Source organism: Amblyraja radiata, chromosome 6, assembly GCF_010909765.2.
Source record: "Amblyraja radiata isolate CabotCenter1 chromosome 6, sAmbRad1.1.pri, whole genome shotgun sequence".
NCBI classification, from domain to species: Eukaryota; Metazoa; Chordata; class Chondrichthyes; order Rajiformes; family Rajidae; genus Amblyraja; species Amblyraja radiata.
Window position 1 is genome coordinate 13,035,159 of NC_045961.1, and position 13,016 is coordinate 13,048,174.

Sequence of the window (13,016 nt, forward strand, 5' to 3'; positions counted from 1 at the left end):
TGATCCACCGACAGAGGGGTTCAGGCACAGTCAACTTTGAGAGTTTGGAGTGTAGTAGCTCTGGCACAATGGTGTTGAATGCAGAGCTAAAATCAACAAACAAAATCCTCGCATAGGTCCTCTGGTGGTCTGGGTGCTGGAGGATGAAGTGCAGGCCAAGGTTGACTGCTTCATCCACAGATCTATTGGCCCGGGATGCAAACTGCAGAGGGTCCAGTTTGTGATATTTTTCAGCTTGGCCAGCATATATCTTTCAAGGGCCTTCATGACTGCAAAGGTCAGTGCGACAGGCCTGTAGTCATCCATGTATATTTGGGTACAGGGACAATAGTGGAGACTTTGAAGCAGGCAGGGACAAGACAGATTCGCAGGGACTGGTTGAAAATGTCTGTGTAAACCGGTGCCCATTGTTCGGCACAGAGCTTGAGAGTATAGGGGGAAACATTGTCCGGTCCTGGGGATTTACAGCTTTTCTGTCTTCTGAATAGCCTCTCCACCTCCTCAATTTCTATTGTTAGTGATGGAGAAGTGGCCAGACTGATGTTGGGCAGCAAGGATGGGGTGGGTAGTGGACGATGGCCCAGTCTTTGCAGACTGGAGTCAGGCTGTAACTGGGTGTTAAGTGGTGGTTGGGGAGCAGTGGGTGGGGAAGGGTCCAGTCTCTGCAGACTGGAGCCAGGCTGTATGTAGGTGTGAAGTGGTGGTTGGGGAAGGGGGGAGGGGGTACCAGGGTTAAGTTTCTATTTATCGAACCTGCAGTAGAACTGATTCAGGTTGTTTGTCAGCTGACGAATGTCCAAGGAGTGGGTATTTTCCTCATGTCACTGGTGATTGCAAGCCCTTCCAAACTGAAGAAGAGTCATTTCGGGACGACAGATGGCACAATGGGCTAAGTGTTCGGCTGGCAACCGGAAGGTAGCCGGTTCGAATCCAGCTTGGAGTGCATACTGTCGTTGTGTCCTTGGACAAGACACTTCACCCACCTTTGCCTGTGTGTGAATGTGTGTGAGTGTGTGTGAGTGATTGGTGGTGGTCGGAGGGGCCGTAGGCGCAGATTGGCAGCCACGCTTCCGTCAGTCTGCCCCAGGGCAGCTGTGGCTACAGAAGTAGCTTACCACCACCGAGTGTGACTGAGGAGTGAATGAATAATGCGATGTAAAGCGCCTTGAGTATTAGAAAGACGCTATATAAATTACATCCATTATTCATTATTATTATTAGCTGAGAACTTGCTCCTAAATTTCTCAGTACCTTTCCTTGGCAGCTCTGATTCCTCTTCTCAGTTTGTACTTGGCCTGTCTGTAGAGGTCTGCATCCCCACTCCTGTAGGCCTCATCTTTAGACTGTTGGAGCTGTCTGATTTCTGCTGTAAACCAGGGCTTGTCGTTGTTGAACCAGATCAGGGTCCTAGTGGGAATGCAACTGTTGAAGATGTGACCCATCAAGATGATGCTGAAGATGTTAATGGACGACGCATGTGTAGAAACAAAAGAGGAGCTTGCCAGCTGCACGGAGGACAGAGATGTGTGGTGCGTCCATCACCATGCCCGTCGGAAACCAGTACCACTGCGTCGCTAATGTTTTCAAAGATGATGAATGAATAAAGCGCAGGCTCGGTGATCGTTTCATTGAACACCTCCGCTCAGTCCATCTTAGAGCAAATTGGAGGAAATTGGAGGAACATCACCTCATATTTCGCTTGAGTAGCTTACACCCCAGCGGTATGAACGTTGACTTCTCTCTCCATCCCCTCACCTTCCCAGTTCTCCCACCAGTCTTACTGTCTGCGATTACATTTTATCTCTGCACCGCCCACTTCCCTGACATCAGTCTGAAGAAGGGTCTCGACCCAAAACGTCGCCCATTCCTTCACTCCAATTTGAATATCTACAGACTTGCAACTAAATTATTTAACTGAAAATTCATAAAAGTCCTGTTAACTCAAAACAGATTATTCCCAGAAGTCTAAAGAAGGGACTCGACCCGAAACATCACCCATTCCTTCTACGCAGAGATGCTGCCTGCCCCACTGAGTTACGCCAGCATTTTATGTCTATCTTCAGTGCAAACCACATCTGCAGCTCCTTCCTACACATTCCAATTTTAAACATATGTTTTTACATATTTAATGTGAAAGAGTATTAAGGAAATAATGGGGCAATTGGATTTTATAATTCAAGTGCTTATGGAGCACTAGATGCTATAGAACCTGTTGCATAAACTCCCCCGTTATTGAAAACACTTGGAATTATCAGAATTTGGTGTAACCTGTCTGCTATAAAGGAATTTAAAGGATACTAGACTAAGTGGGACCCGTTGGGTCCCATGTTCACACGGGATGGCTGGTCCCCCAATGCAATATTCCACCTCTCCACCAATGCCAATGTTGGTGGCCAGTGGGGGGGGGGGGGCTTTCTGGAACGCTAGTGTGGGTGTTGTGGGTTGAAGGGACTGGTTTCCAGAGGGCTAGTATCGACATTGTGGGACAAATGGATTCTTGGGGTGGCAGCTCAGTCACTCAAGCCAGATGTGCTGGCAGCTCACTCATGGCTGGTGGGCTAGCAGTTGACTAACGGCTATTCCTTGAAATTCCATTTCAAGCAGGGAGCAAGGCCACCAAATTCAAATGCAGTTTCCTACCATTTCAAGCAGGGGGCAAGACCACCAAATTCAAGTGCAGTTTCCAAACACTTAAAGCAGGGTGCAAGGCCACCAAATTTAAGTTCAGTTTCCTACTACTTAAAGCAGGATGCAAGGCCACCAAATTCAAGTGCAGTTTCATACCTCTTCAAGCAGGGTGCAAGGCCACCAAATTCAAGTGCAGCTTCATACCATTTCAAGCAGGGTGCAAGGCCACCAAATTCAAATGCAGTTTCATACCATTTCAAGCAGGGTGAAACTACCATAAAATCACCATAAAATCACCATAAAACCATCATAAAACACCACAAAACCCACATAAAAACCACATAAAACCACATTCACAGTTCACTAGACATTCAGTGTGTTCAGTTGATTCACATTTCAGACAGAGAGTCGTGACCTCTCCCTCCCCCATCTTGCAGAGACTGAGCCACGCCCACAGTTCTGGGTTTTATAGTCCCTCCCCCCGCCCACTGGAAGGGGCATGGCCTTCATGGCGTGATTGACAGGAGAGAGAATCTCAACATTTTTTAAACACTAATAACTTCTATTTTTCATCGATGCGGAAAATCCTCTGCACCGGAGGGGGACTGAGTAAGATGGCCAAAAGTGGTAGTGTTTTTTCTAAAATCGATATAGAGTGCAAACAGGTGATCAAGTTTAGACTTTTAATTACATAGATATCTTAAAATTGGGATAAGAAAATTAGACCTTTCAACTTTTTTTTCTTGTAACCAGAACTTTTAAAATCATAAAATAGGAAGCACTTATAATTTTTCTTTAAATGATGATTAACGAGTATTCTTTAAATTATTCTTTAATTAACGAGTAAGTCCTAACAAAATTGCTATTTTAGAGCTGAGTGGAGAAAATTGACTTGTAAAGTGGATTCACATTTGGCTACCTGTTTATTTTATTAATTAACACTATTGAGGGTGAATGAAATGTGTTTACATGCATACCAATGAAAAATTGCTGATTAATTTGCTCCATTTACACGTTGAATGTAACACATGACATTAAACTATACTTGTAGATTGATTTACATAAAGTTTGCATTTTAATTAGGAGGTGCAATCTTTCTGGTTAATGCATATAGCAAGTGACAGTTGGCAAACAACAATGTGTAAAACAGGTCAAAGTGGAACAGCTTATTTGAAATTACAGAAACTTCTAGTTTATGGGTATAAGTTAGTCCCAAAGTAGCAATGACATTGCATTGCCATGCTCAGATATCATTTCACAATAACGACTTTAGTTCCTCCCATATGCTACTAAGCATCTTTGCAAACAACGTTAAACCCTCCATTTAAACTGTGTATCATCATTCACCCACCCTCATGACAAATCCCATATTGTTTTAGGTTTGCAACTAGTCCATCATTGCTGCCAATTATTGAAAATCTGATGCTGTGTTTCAGCCAGATTTGGGCTAAGAGCCAAACTTAATTCAAAATTCTCAATGTTATTTATTTTATTCAGGCCTGTATAGGAAATCAAATATTTCCAGGTTCAACTTCGGGTGGCACGGTGGCACAGCAGTTGCTCCCTTACAGTGCTTGACATGCAGGAGTTCCATGTTCGATCCCGAATACGGGTGCTCTCTGTACGGAGTTTGTACGTTCTCCCCGTGACCTGCGCGGGTTTCATCCAAGATATTCGGTTTCCTCCCACACTCCACTTTGTGAGTTAATTGGCTAGGTATTAGTGGAAATTGTCCCTGGTGTGTGTAGGATAGTGTTAGAATGTGGGGATCGCTGGTCAGTGCGGCCCCCGGTGGGCCGAAGGGCCTGTTTCTGCGCTGTATCTCTAAACTAAACTAAACTAAACTTTCCTGCATATTGATAAAACTCACCTGAATAATATCTAACATTTGATGAATTCCCTGTGAATTTTCTGTCCCATCATTAGAGCTACAACAAGCCAAGACCACAGAGGCCTCCACAAATTTACACATTCACCTTATCACCGTCCGTGAATCCACACGTGTAAACTGAATCCCCGGTCTTTAGAGGGCTTCGTACCATGGGACCAATGAACTGCTTTACTTTTCTCAGCGTTAACCTGACACAGCTTCTGGCAAGTTCTGTGTTGGTAGAAAACAGTTAATTAGCATTTAATTTAGCCCCAAGGAAGGCTATGCATACATCCTATTCAAATTGGGTTTAGCACAGTTTCTTGTGTAAACAGGGGCAAATGTCAGTGTTAATCCCACTGAGGGATAGTCACAAACTCTACTGCTCAGTTAAAGGTTGCTATTCCAAATTTAACTCACTATTATAAGATAATTTAATTAAAACACTGAACCGCAGAATGTTTTGCAGCCATTTTTGTCCTATTTAGCTACTATTTTCTGCTTTTGTTCTAAGCAGGAACTTATTGCACTTTCATGTTTCTTTCAGACTGTTAAATTCTTATCCATTGTACTCAGATGGGCAATTGTTCACTAGTAAATGATGATACGTACAACAGAAGGTCATTTGGTCCGTCTGCCGTCTGAAGAAGGGTTTCGGCCCGAAATGTCGCCTATTTCCTTCGCTCCATAGATGCTGCTGCACCCGCTGAGTTTCCCCAGCAATTTTGTGTACCTTCGTCATTTGGTCTATGTTGCCTGAAACAGGTCATTTGTTCAGGTGACCTAGTATGTAGCCCACTGCCATGTATCCTTCTCCATAATATTGTATCTTGTTTTTTCACTCCTCATGTTTGGTTACCCTTTATTTAATAAGATTTTATCTCAATGGTTCTACCATCATTAATTAGCCGAACAAAGAGAATGATGCGTAGAATGCTTAGAATAAAGTCTGAAGAAGGGTCTCGACTTGAAACATCACCCATTCCTTCTCTCCAGAGATGCTGCCTGTCCCACTGAGTTACTCCAGCATTTCGTGTTCATCAAGAAGAAGAATGCTTCCTTATTCACTTGGTCAAAACTCCCTATTTGATTTTAAATGGCTTAATGATTGTCATAAAATATAATCAGAAATAGAATGCAAACATGATCAGCATTGTGCTAAAAGCTTCTCGTTATGTGAAAGAGAATGTGTCCGTGACAGAAGGTTTATTAGCGATATATGTAATCCAGCATGCTATTTGAAATCTATTTGATCGAGCAATACGCACTATTAAGCTGCATTTTTATGTCTCTTGAAATTCTATGAAAACATATTCACAAAGAGTAATAAGCCTTGAATTCCACATTTCTCCAGCCGAAAATATCTGCTCATCTGTTCAGTAGTTTCAGGTGGTGATTGTTTGTTTTAAGGAAGGGTTGTGAGGACATGAGGAAAGGTTGTGAGGACATAGATTAAAATGCATTACAGCAGTTCAGCGATGACAGGCATTTCAACAAATGTTACATAATTCATGAAAGGCTAACATGAAGTGCAATAGATTGAAAAAGTGCATCATGTGGCAAAGAATAATAGTGAATTTTGCAGATTGCAAGAAGTCTACAAACTAGAAAAGATTCAACTCAAAGACTTGAATGTAGCACATCAAAGGATAGATCTTGGATACCGCTGGCGATCTGGTACGTTCTACCAACAATTGCAGTTACAAACCACTAAAACTCATATTTTGCTCGGGCAGTTTACAACCCAGTGGTATGAATATTGATTTCACTAACTTCAAGTAACCCCTGCATTCCCTCTCTCTCCATCCCTCCCCCCCCCCCCAAGTCGTACCAGCTTCTAAGTAGTCTTATTGAATCTCATTGTTTGTAACTCGTTCTCACCTAACACAGTTAACTTCGCCGAACACCTCCGCTCGGTCCGCAAAAACCTACCTGACCTCCCGGTGGCTCAGGACTTCAACTCCCCCTCCCATTCCCAATCCGACCTCTCTGTCCTGGGTCTCCTCCATTGCCAGAGTGAGCAACACCGGTAATTGGAGGACAAGCACCTCATATTTCGCTTGGGGAGTCTGCATCCTGCGGGCATGAACATCGAATTCTCCCAATTTTGTTAGCCCTTGCTGTCTCCTCCCTTCCCTCAGCCCTCGGGCTCCTCCTCCCATCCCCCAGCCCTCGGGCTCCTCCTCCTCCTTTTTCCTTCCTTCTCCCCGCCACCCCCTATCAGTCTGAAGAAGGGTTTCGGCCCGAAACGTTACCTATTTCCTTCGCTCCATAGATGCTCTGCACTCGCTGAGTTTCTCCAGCATTTTTGTGTACAGTTAACACAGCCTGTTTTCTTTATCATTGTTGCTTTCTTGCATATCTTTCATTGATTTGTTCTCTATCTCTCTACATCGCGGTCTATATCTTTCATTTCCCTTTCCCCTGACGCTCAGTCTGAAGAAGGGTCTCGACCCGAAACATCACCTATTTCTTTTCTCCAGAGATGCTGTCTGTCCCGCAGAGTTACTACAGCTTTTTGTGTCTATCTTTGGTTTAAACCACCATGTGCAGTTCCTTCCTACACAGGAATTTCGGACAACACTATTTACTTTATCCTGCTTCAAAAGCAAGAAACTCCTTACCGTTGATGCTCACATTCTACATAATATATTCAAACAAAAATGATGACAGCATGATATCTTCTGACCACATGATTTAATTATGTACTAAGGTCCTTTCCAGCTTACAAATGCCTGACTTATGTACAGCCGGTACATATGAATGAGCATTTGGTAGACCAGCAGGATGGATTTGCCGGCTGTTTGGGCTGCAGGCAACTGTTCATGACACTCACTGGAAGTTTGCTGTAATGAACCCAAGAAGAGGAATTTCTACATAACATTGTAGGAAAGAACTGCAAATGCTGGTTTAAATTGAAGACTGACATAAAATATTAGAGTAACTCGACAGACAGCATTCTGTAGAGAAGGATTGGTTGACTTTTTGTGTCGAAACCCTTCTTCAGACTGATGTCAGGGGAGTGGGTTGTACAGAGATAAAATGTAGTCAGAGACAGTAACACTGGTGGGAGAACTTGGAAGGGGGAGGGGATGGAGAGAGAGGGTAAGCAAGGGCTACTTGGGGTGTAAGCTACACGTTGGTATTATTTTGTGAACCCCCTCTACAGATATGCCTTCCGGGCCAGCAGCAGAGACACTATCAAAAATAAATAGGCTCTGTTAAATATCACCTTGATTGTTAGAATGGAGAAACAAGATTTAAAATGCTTCTCCGACATCTGTAAGAGATAACCCACTTCTTCAGGAAGCTTCTGGTCTGTAGGGACTCAGTAGTCCAAGAATGCATTTTTGACATGTGAAGATAGACAAAAAGCTGGAGTAACTCAGCGTGACAGCAGCATCTCTGGTTAGAAAGGATGGGTGACATATCAGGTCAAGACCCTTCTTCAGACTGAGTCTGAGGAGTGGGAGATACAGATAAGGAAGGTTAGAAACATAGAAAATAGGTGCAGGAGTAGGCCATTCGGCCCTTCGAGCCTGCACCGCCATTCAATATGATCATGGCTGATCATCCAACTCAGTATCCTGTACCTGCCTTATCTCCATACCCTCTGATCCCTTTAGCCACATCTAACTCCCTCTTCAATATAGCCAATGAAATAACCTCAACTGCTTTCTGTGGCAGAGAATTTTTTAAGCTCGGTCCTAAAAGACGCCCCCTTATCCTTAAACTGTGACCCCTTGTTCTGTACTTCCCCAACATCGGGAACAGTCTTCTTGCATCTAGCCTGTCCAACCCCTTAAGAATTTTGTACGTTTCTGTAAGATCCCCCCTCAATCTTCTAAATTCTAGCGAGTACAAGCCGAGTCTATCCAATCTTTCTTCATATGAAAGTCCTGCCACCCCAGGATCAGTCTGGTGAACCTTCTCTGTACTCCCTCTATGGCAAGAATGTATTTCCTCAGATTAGGAGACCAAAACAGTATGCAATACTCCAGGTGTGGTCTCACCAAGGCCCTGTACAACTGCAGTAGAAGAACCCCTGCTCTTATACTCAAATCCTTTTGCTATGAATGCTAACATACCATTCGCTTTCTTCACTGCCTGCTGCACCTGCATGCCTACTTTCAATGACTGGTGTACCATGACACCCAGGTCTCGTTGCATCTCCCCTTTTCCTAATCGGCCGCCATTCAGATAATAGTCTACTTTCCTGTTCTCGCCACCAAAGTGGATAACCTCACATTTATCCACATTATACTGCATCTGCCATGCATTTGCCCACTCACCCAACGTATCCAAGTCACCTTGCAGCCTCCTAGCATCCTCCTCACAGCTAATACTGCCCCCCAGCTTTGTATCATCTGCAAACTTGGAGATGTTGCATTCAATTCCCTCGTCCAAATCATTAATATATATTGTAAATAGCTGGGGTCCCAGCACGGAGCCTTGCGGTACCCCACTAGTCACTGCCTGCCATTCTGAAAAGGACCCGTTTCCTCCTACTCTTTGCTTCCTGTCTGCCAGCTATGTTCTCTATCCACATCAATACTGAACCCCCAATACTGTGTGCTTTAAGTTTGTAAACTAATCTCTTATGTGGGACCTTGTCGAAAGCCTTCTGAAAGTGCAGATATAACACATCCACTGGTTCTCCCTCATCCACTCTACTAGTTACATCCTCGAAAAATTCTATAAGATTCGTCAGACATGATTTACCTTTCATAAATCCATTTGACTTTGTCCAATGATTTCACCACTTTTCAAATGTGCTGCTATCCCATCTTTAATAACTGACTCTAGCATTTTCCCCATTACCGATGTTGGACTAACTGGTCTGTAATTCCCTGTTTTCTCTCTCCCTCCCTTTTTAAAACATGGGGTTACATTAGCTACCCTCCAATCCTCAGGAACTACTCCAGAATCTAAAGAGTTTTGAAGGTTAAGGTGCGAAAACAAGTCCTCAAAAGAGATGAGGGTCAGGGAAAATGTAGAATTGATCATTGTCGCTAGGAGAAGGTGACAACGAAGCAAACAGCGATAAAATGTGACCGGGGACCATCAGACTGGTTGGAGAACTGTGAAGGGGGAGGGATGGAGAAGAGGAAAAGCAAGGGTTAGTTCAAGTTAGAAAAGTCTGACGTGAACTGTTCGGGTTACGAATAGTTCTTAAAGGCCTGTCTCACTTAGGTGACTTTTTAGGTGACTGCAGGAATCTATGCAGTCGCCACATGGTCGCCACATGTTCGCGGGTGGTTGCCGGGGTGTCGCCTTCATGGTCGTGAGGAGTTCCCACATTCTGGGAACTAGTTGCAGCCACGTTATCGTCAACATTTTGAAAAATTAGCGGCGACTAGAATGAAGCCGGCATGGAGAGCAACGAGAATACTAGTCGCCAGGAGGTCCTAGTGGATTACCAGGAGATCGAAGGTTCTCGGAGGTTTTCATAGGTTGTAGCCGGTGCTGGCAGGTGAATTTCATTGGCTCATTGGGGAGAAAAAAGGTAAGCAGTAGTTTTCAGAACCAAGGATAACCAACGGGTAATACTAAATGTCCGCCGAGCTTCACAGTCATGTATCTCTGGCTTCTTGAAAGTTGTCTCCACTTCTCCCCTCTTTCCCCCCTCTCCCCCCCTCTCCCCCCCTCTTTTAAAGGACTTACCGTTCACTGTACATTAGCCGTCTTTTTACAGCGCCAACCTTCCTGTTCATTTGGCTTTGCACCGTGTGAATTCTTTAGACAGCGCTCCCCCCGCTTGCCCTGTTCCCACCTGCATAACGGGTTGGTGAAGGAAGCGATGTGTTTGTGTGTGTGTGCGTGTGTTCCACTCTGACAGTCGCCGTTCCAGTTGCTGGTTTTTCAGGCGACTGCCGGCAACTTGACAGTTGTCCGCTGAAAAATCGCCTAAGTGGGACAGGCCCATTAGGAACAGAACCATGCCAGAACATGACGTCTTGTTTTCCCCATGTGACAGCAAATAGGTGCATGCTGCTCACACATATAAAAAGCCATTATGGATTGCATAGGAATGAACTGCAGATGCTGAAGATAGACACAAAATGCTGGAGTAACTCAGTGGGACAGGCAGCATCTCTGGAGAGAAGGAATGGGTGAGGTTTTGGGTCTGGCTTCCTTCATTGGTTTAATGCCCCGGCTCTGTTTCTGCCATTGTACTTATCTCTGGAATTGAAGAACTTGGAACATTTGACTTGACTCATACTATGCATTGATTTGTCAACAGTTCACTCTGTATTGTAGCCAGGAATAGATTCATCATCATACTTTACTTGGGTGTCTGAAGGAAACCACTAGATCTGATCACCTACACTACCTAGATTTTTCTTAATATAATTTCCAACACAAAGTAAATAGCTCCCTGGCCTTTAGAAATATAAAAACATTAGAAACATAGAAACAAATGTCTAGGTTTCTATGTAAATAGCTCCCTGGCCTTTCAGACCAAAGACTTGGACTTTTCTATGAAGAGCCCAGTGAAGTTTTACACTCCTGGTCCAAATGTTTCATCCAGTTGGGGAACCTCACTGCCTGAGGTGATCTGTTGCCAGCCCTAATTTGTCCTGGACATTTCTTGCTTCCAGTCCCCCCACCTACAATCAGTCTGAGGAAGTGTCGCAAACTAACACGTCACCTATTAATTTTCTCCAGAGAGGCTGCCTGTTGGATTATTGAATCTAGTAACTCTATCTCTATCCTTAATGATCAAATTTTACAAAAACGACCACGTGGCATTTCTCCTGCTGTAACGTCTTTGGACAGTCTCATTCTGCAGAACATTTAACCAACATTCTGGATGTCCTGTCTTTGTTCTCTGTACTAAACTTTACAGATAGCTGGTAGATTAACACCACTTAATAACACCAATTTCTGTGTTCACTTGGGCAGCTTATATTTCACTTGGGCAACTTACAAACCAGTGGTAGGAATATTGATTTCTCCAACTTCAAGTAACCCTTGCTTTCCCTAGTTCTCTGACTAGTTCTACTGTCCTCCCGATTAAATATTACTGTTGGTATGCCACCTTGCCATCTTCCCCTCAGCTATCAATGAATCATTCTACATTTTCTTATCACTATCTGCTTTGATCTGTCATTTTCACACCTCACCCTTCCATATCTCTAGACTCCCTCTCCCCTGCTGACTCTGTTAGAAGAAGGGTCTCGACCCGTACCATCACCCATCCCTTCTCTTCAGAGATGCTGTCTGTCCTGCTGAGTTACTCCAGCATTGTGTGTCTACCTTCAGTGATTCTTCTTTTCTCTTTCTTACTCCATTCCTCCCATTCTGCTTATTATCAGATGCACCAGCCTGATTTTGATCCTATACACCATTAGAACATGCAATTGAGGTCAGAACCAAATTGCTCTTTTTTAGTCTGAAGAAGGGTTTCGGCCCGAAACGTCGCCTATTTCCTTCGCTCCATAGAAGCTGCTGCACCCGCTGAGTTTCCCCAGCATTTTTGTGTACCTGCTCTTTTTTATGTCAGGTCCCTTTGACATATGTCCAGCCCCTTGATTCCAAATCATATGCCAAATTTAAAGTGAATCTCTCCAAAGCGCACGTGTACATTGTCCCCGTGACCGTGTTGATTTTCTCTGAGATCCCCGTTTTTCTCCCACACTCCAAAGACTTACATTTAGTTGATTAATTGGCTTGGGTTTGTATACTTGGTATCTGTGTTAAAAAACAAAAAGTCCCTAGTGTGTGTAGGCATGTGTTAATGTGCGGGGATCGCTGGTCGATGTGGACTCAGTGGGCTGAAGGGCCTGTTTCTGCGCTGCATCTCTAAGCAAAAAAATTAAAAGCCCCTTATTTTCACACAGAATCAATTAGGGGTTATCTGCCACAGAAAGCAGTGGAGGCCGATCACTGGATGTTTTCTAGAGAGAGTTGCATATAGCTCTTAGGAATCAAGGGATATGGGGAAAAAGTAGGAACGGGGTGTAAATAGCATGTTCTAAGCTCCCGCCGGTCTAGTTTCAGTCAATAAAATACCGAATCAAGCACTTGAGCAACTAAACTTTATTTTGGATAACACAACACAAATTCCCCTAACCACCTCCGGTTCGATCCTTGTATCTGCTTGGCCAAACCCTTGGCCCAGCCTCGTGCAAGCAGAGACACTCCAGAAGGTCACGCAGTCTCAAGCGATTTTCCAGAAGATCGACATCGGACCTCGTGGGAGCTACCTTTTATAGGACCTCGAACCTTGAGGGGCGGAACCACATGGGGCTGGTCTCTATACAGTCCAATAACACATATCGATTAACACAGTACATGATAGACAGTTCTCTAACCCAATAACACAGTAACTAATACATTGTATCTGGCGAAGCTTCGATATGGAAGTTAACACAGATGAATAATGCAACATATGCCCTGGGATTCAGACAAGCCCAAACAAAGCTTAACATTTCAACCAATCAACAACTATCCAAATAAGGTTTCGCTACATTACTTACACTATGTATATCTGGTTTGCATTGACCCAATCAGT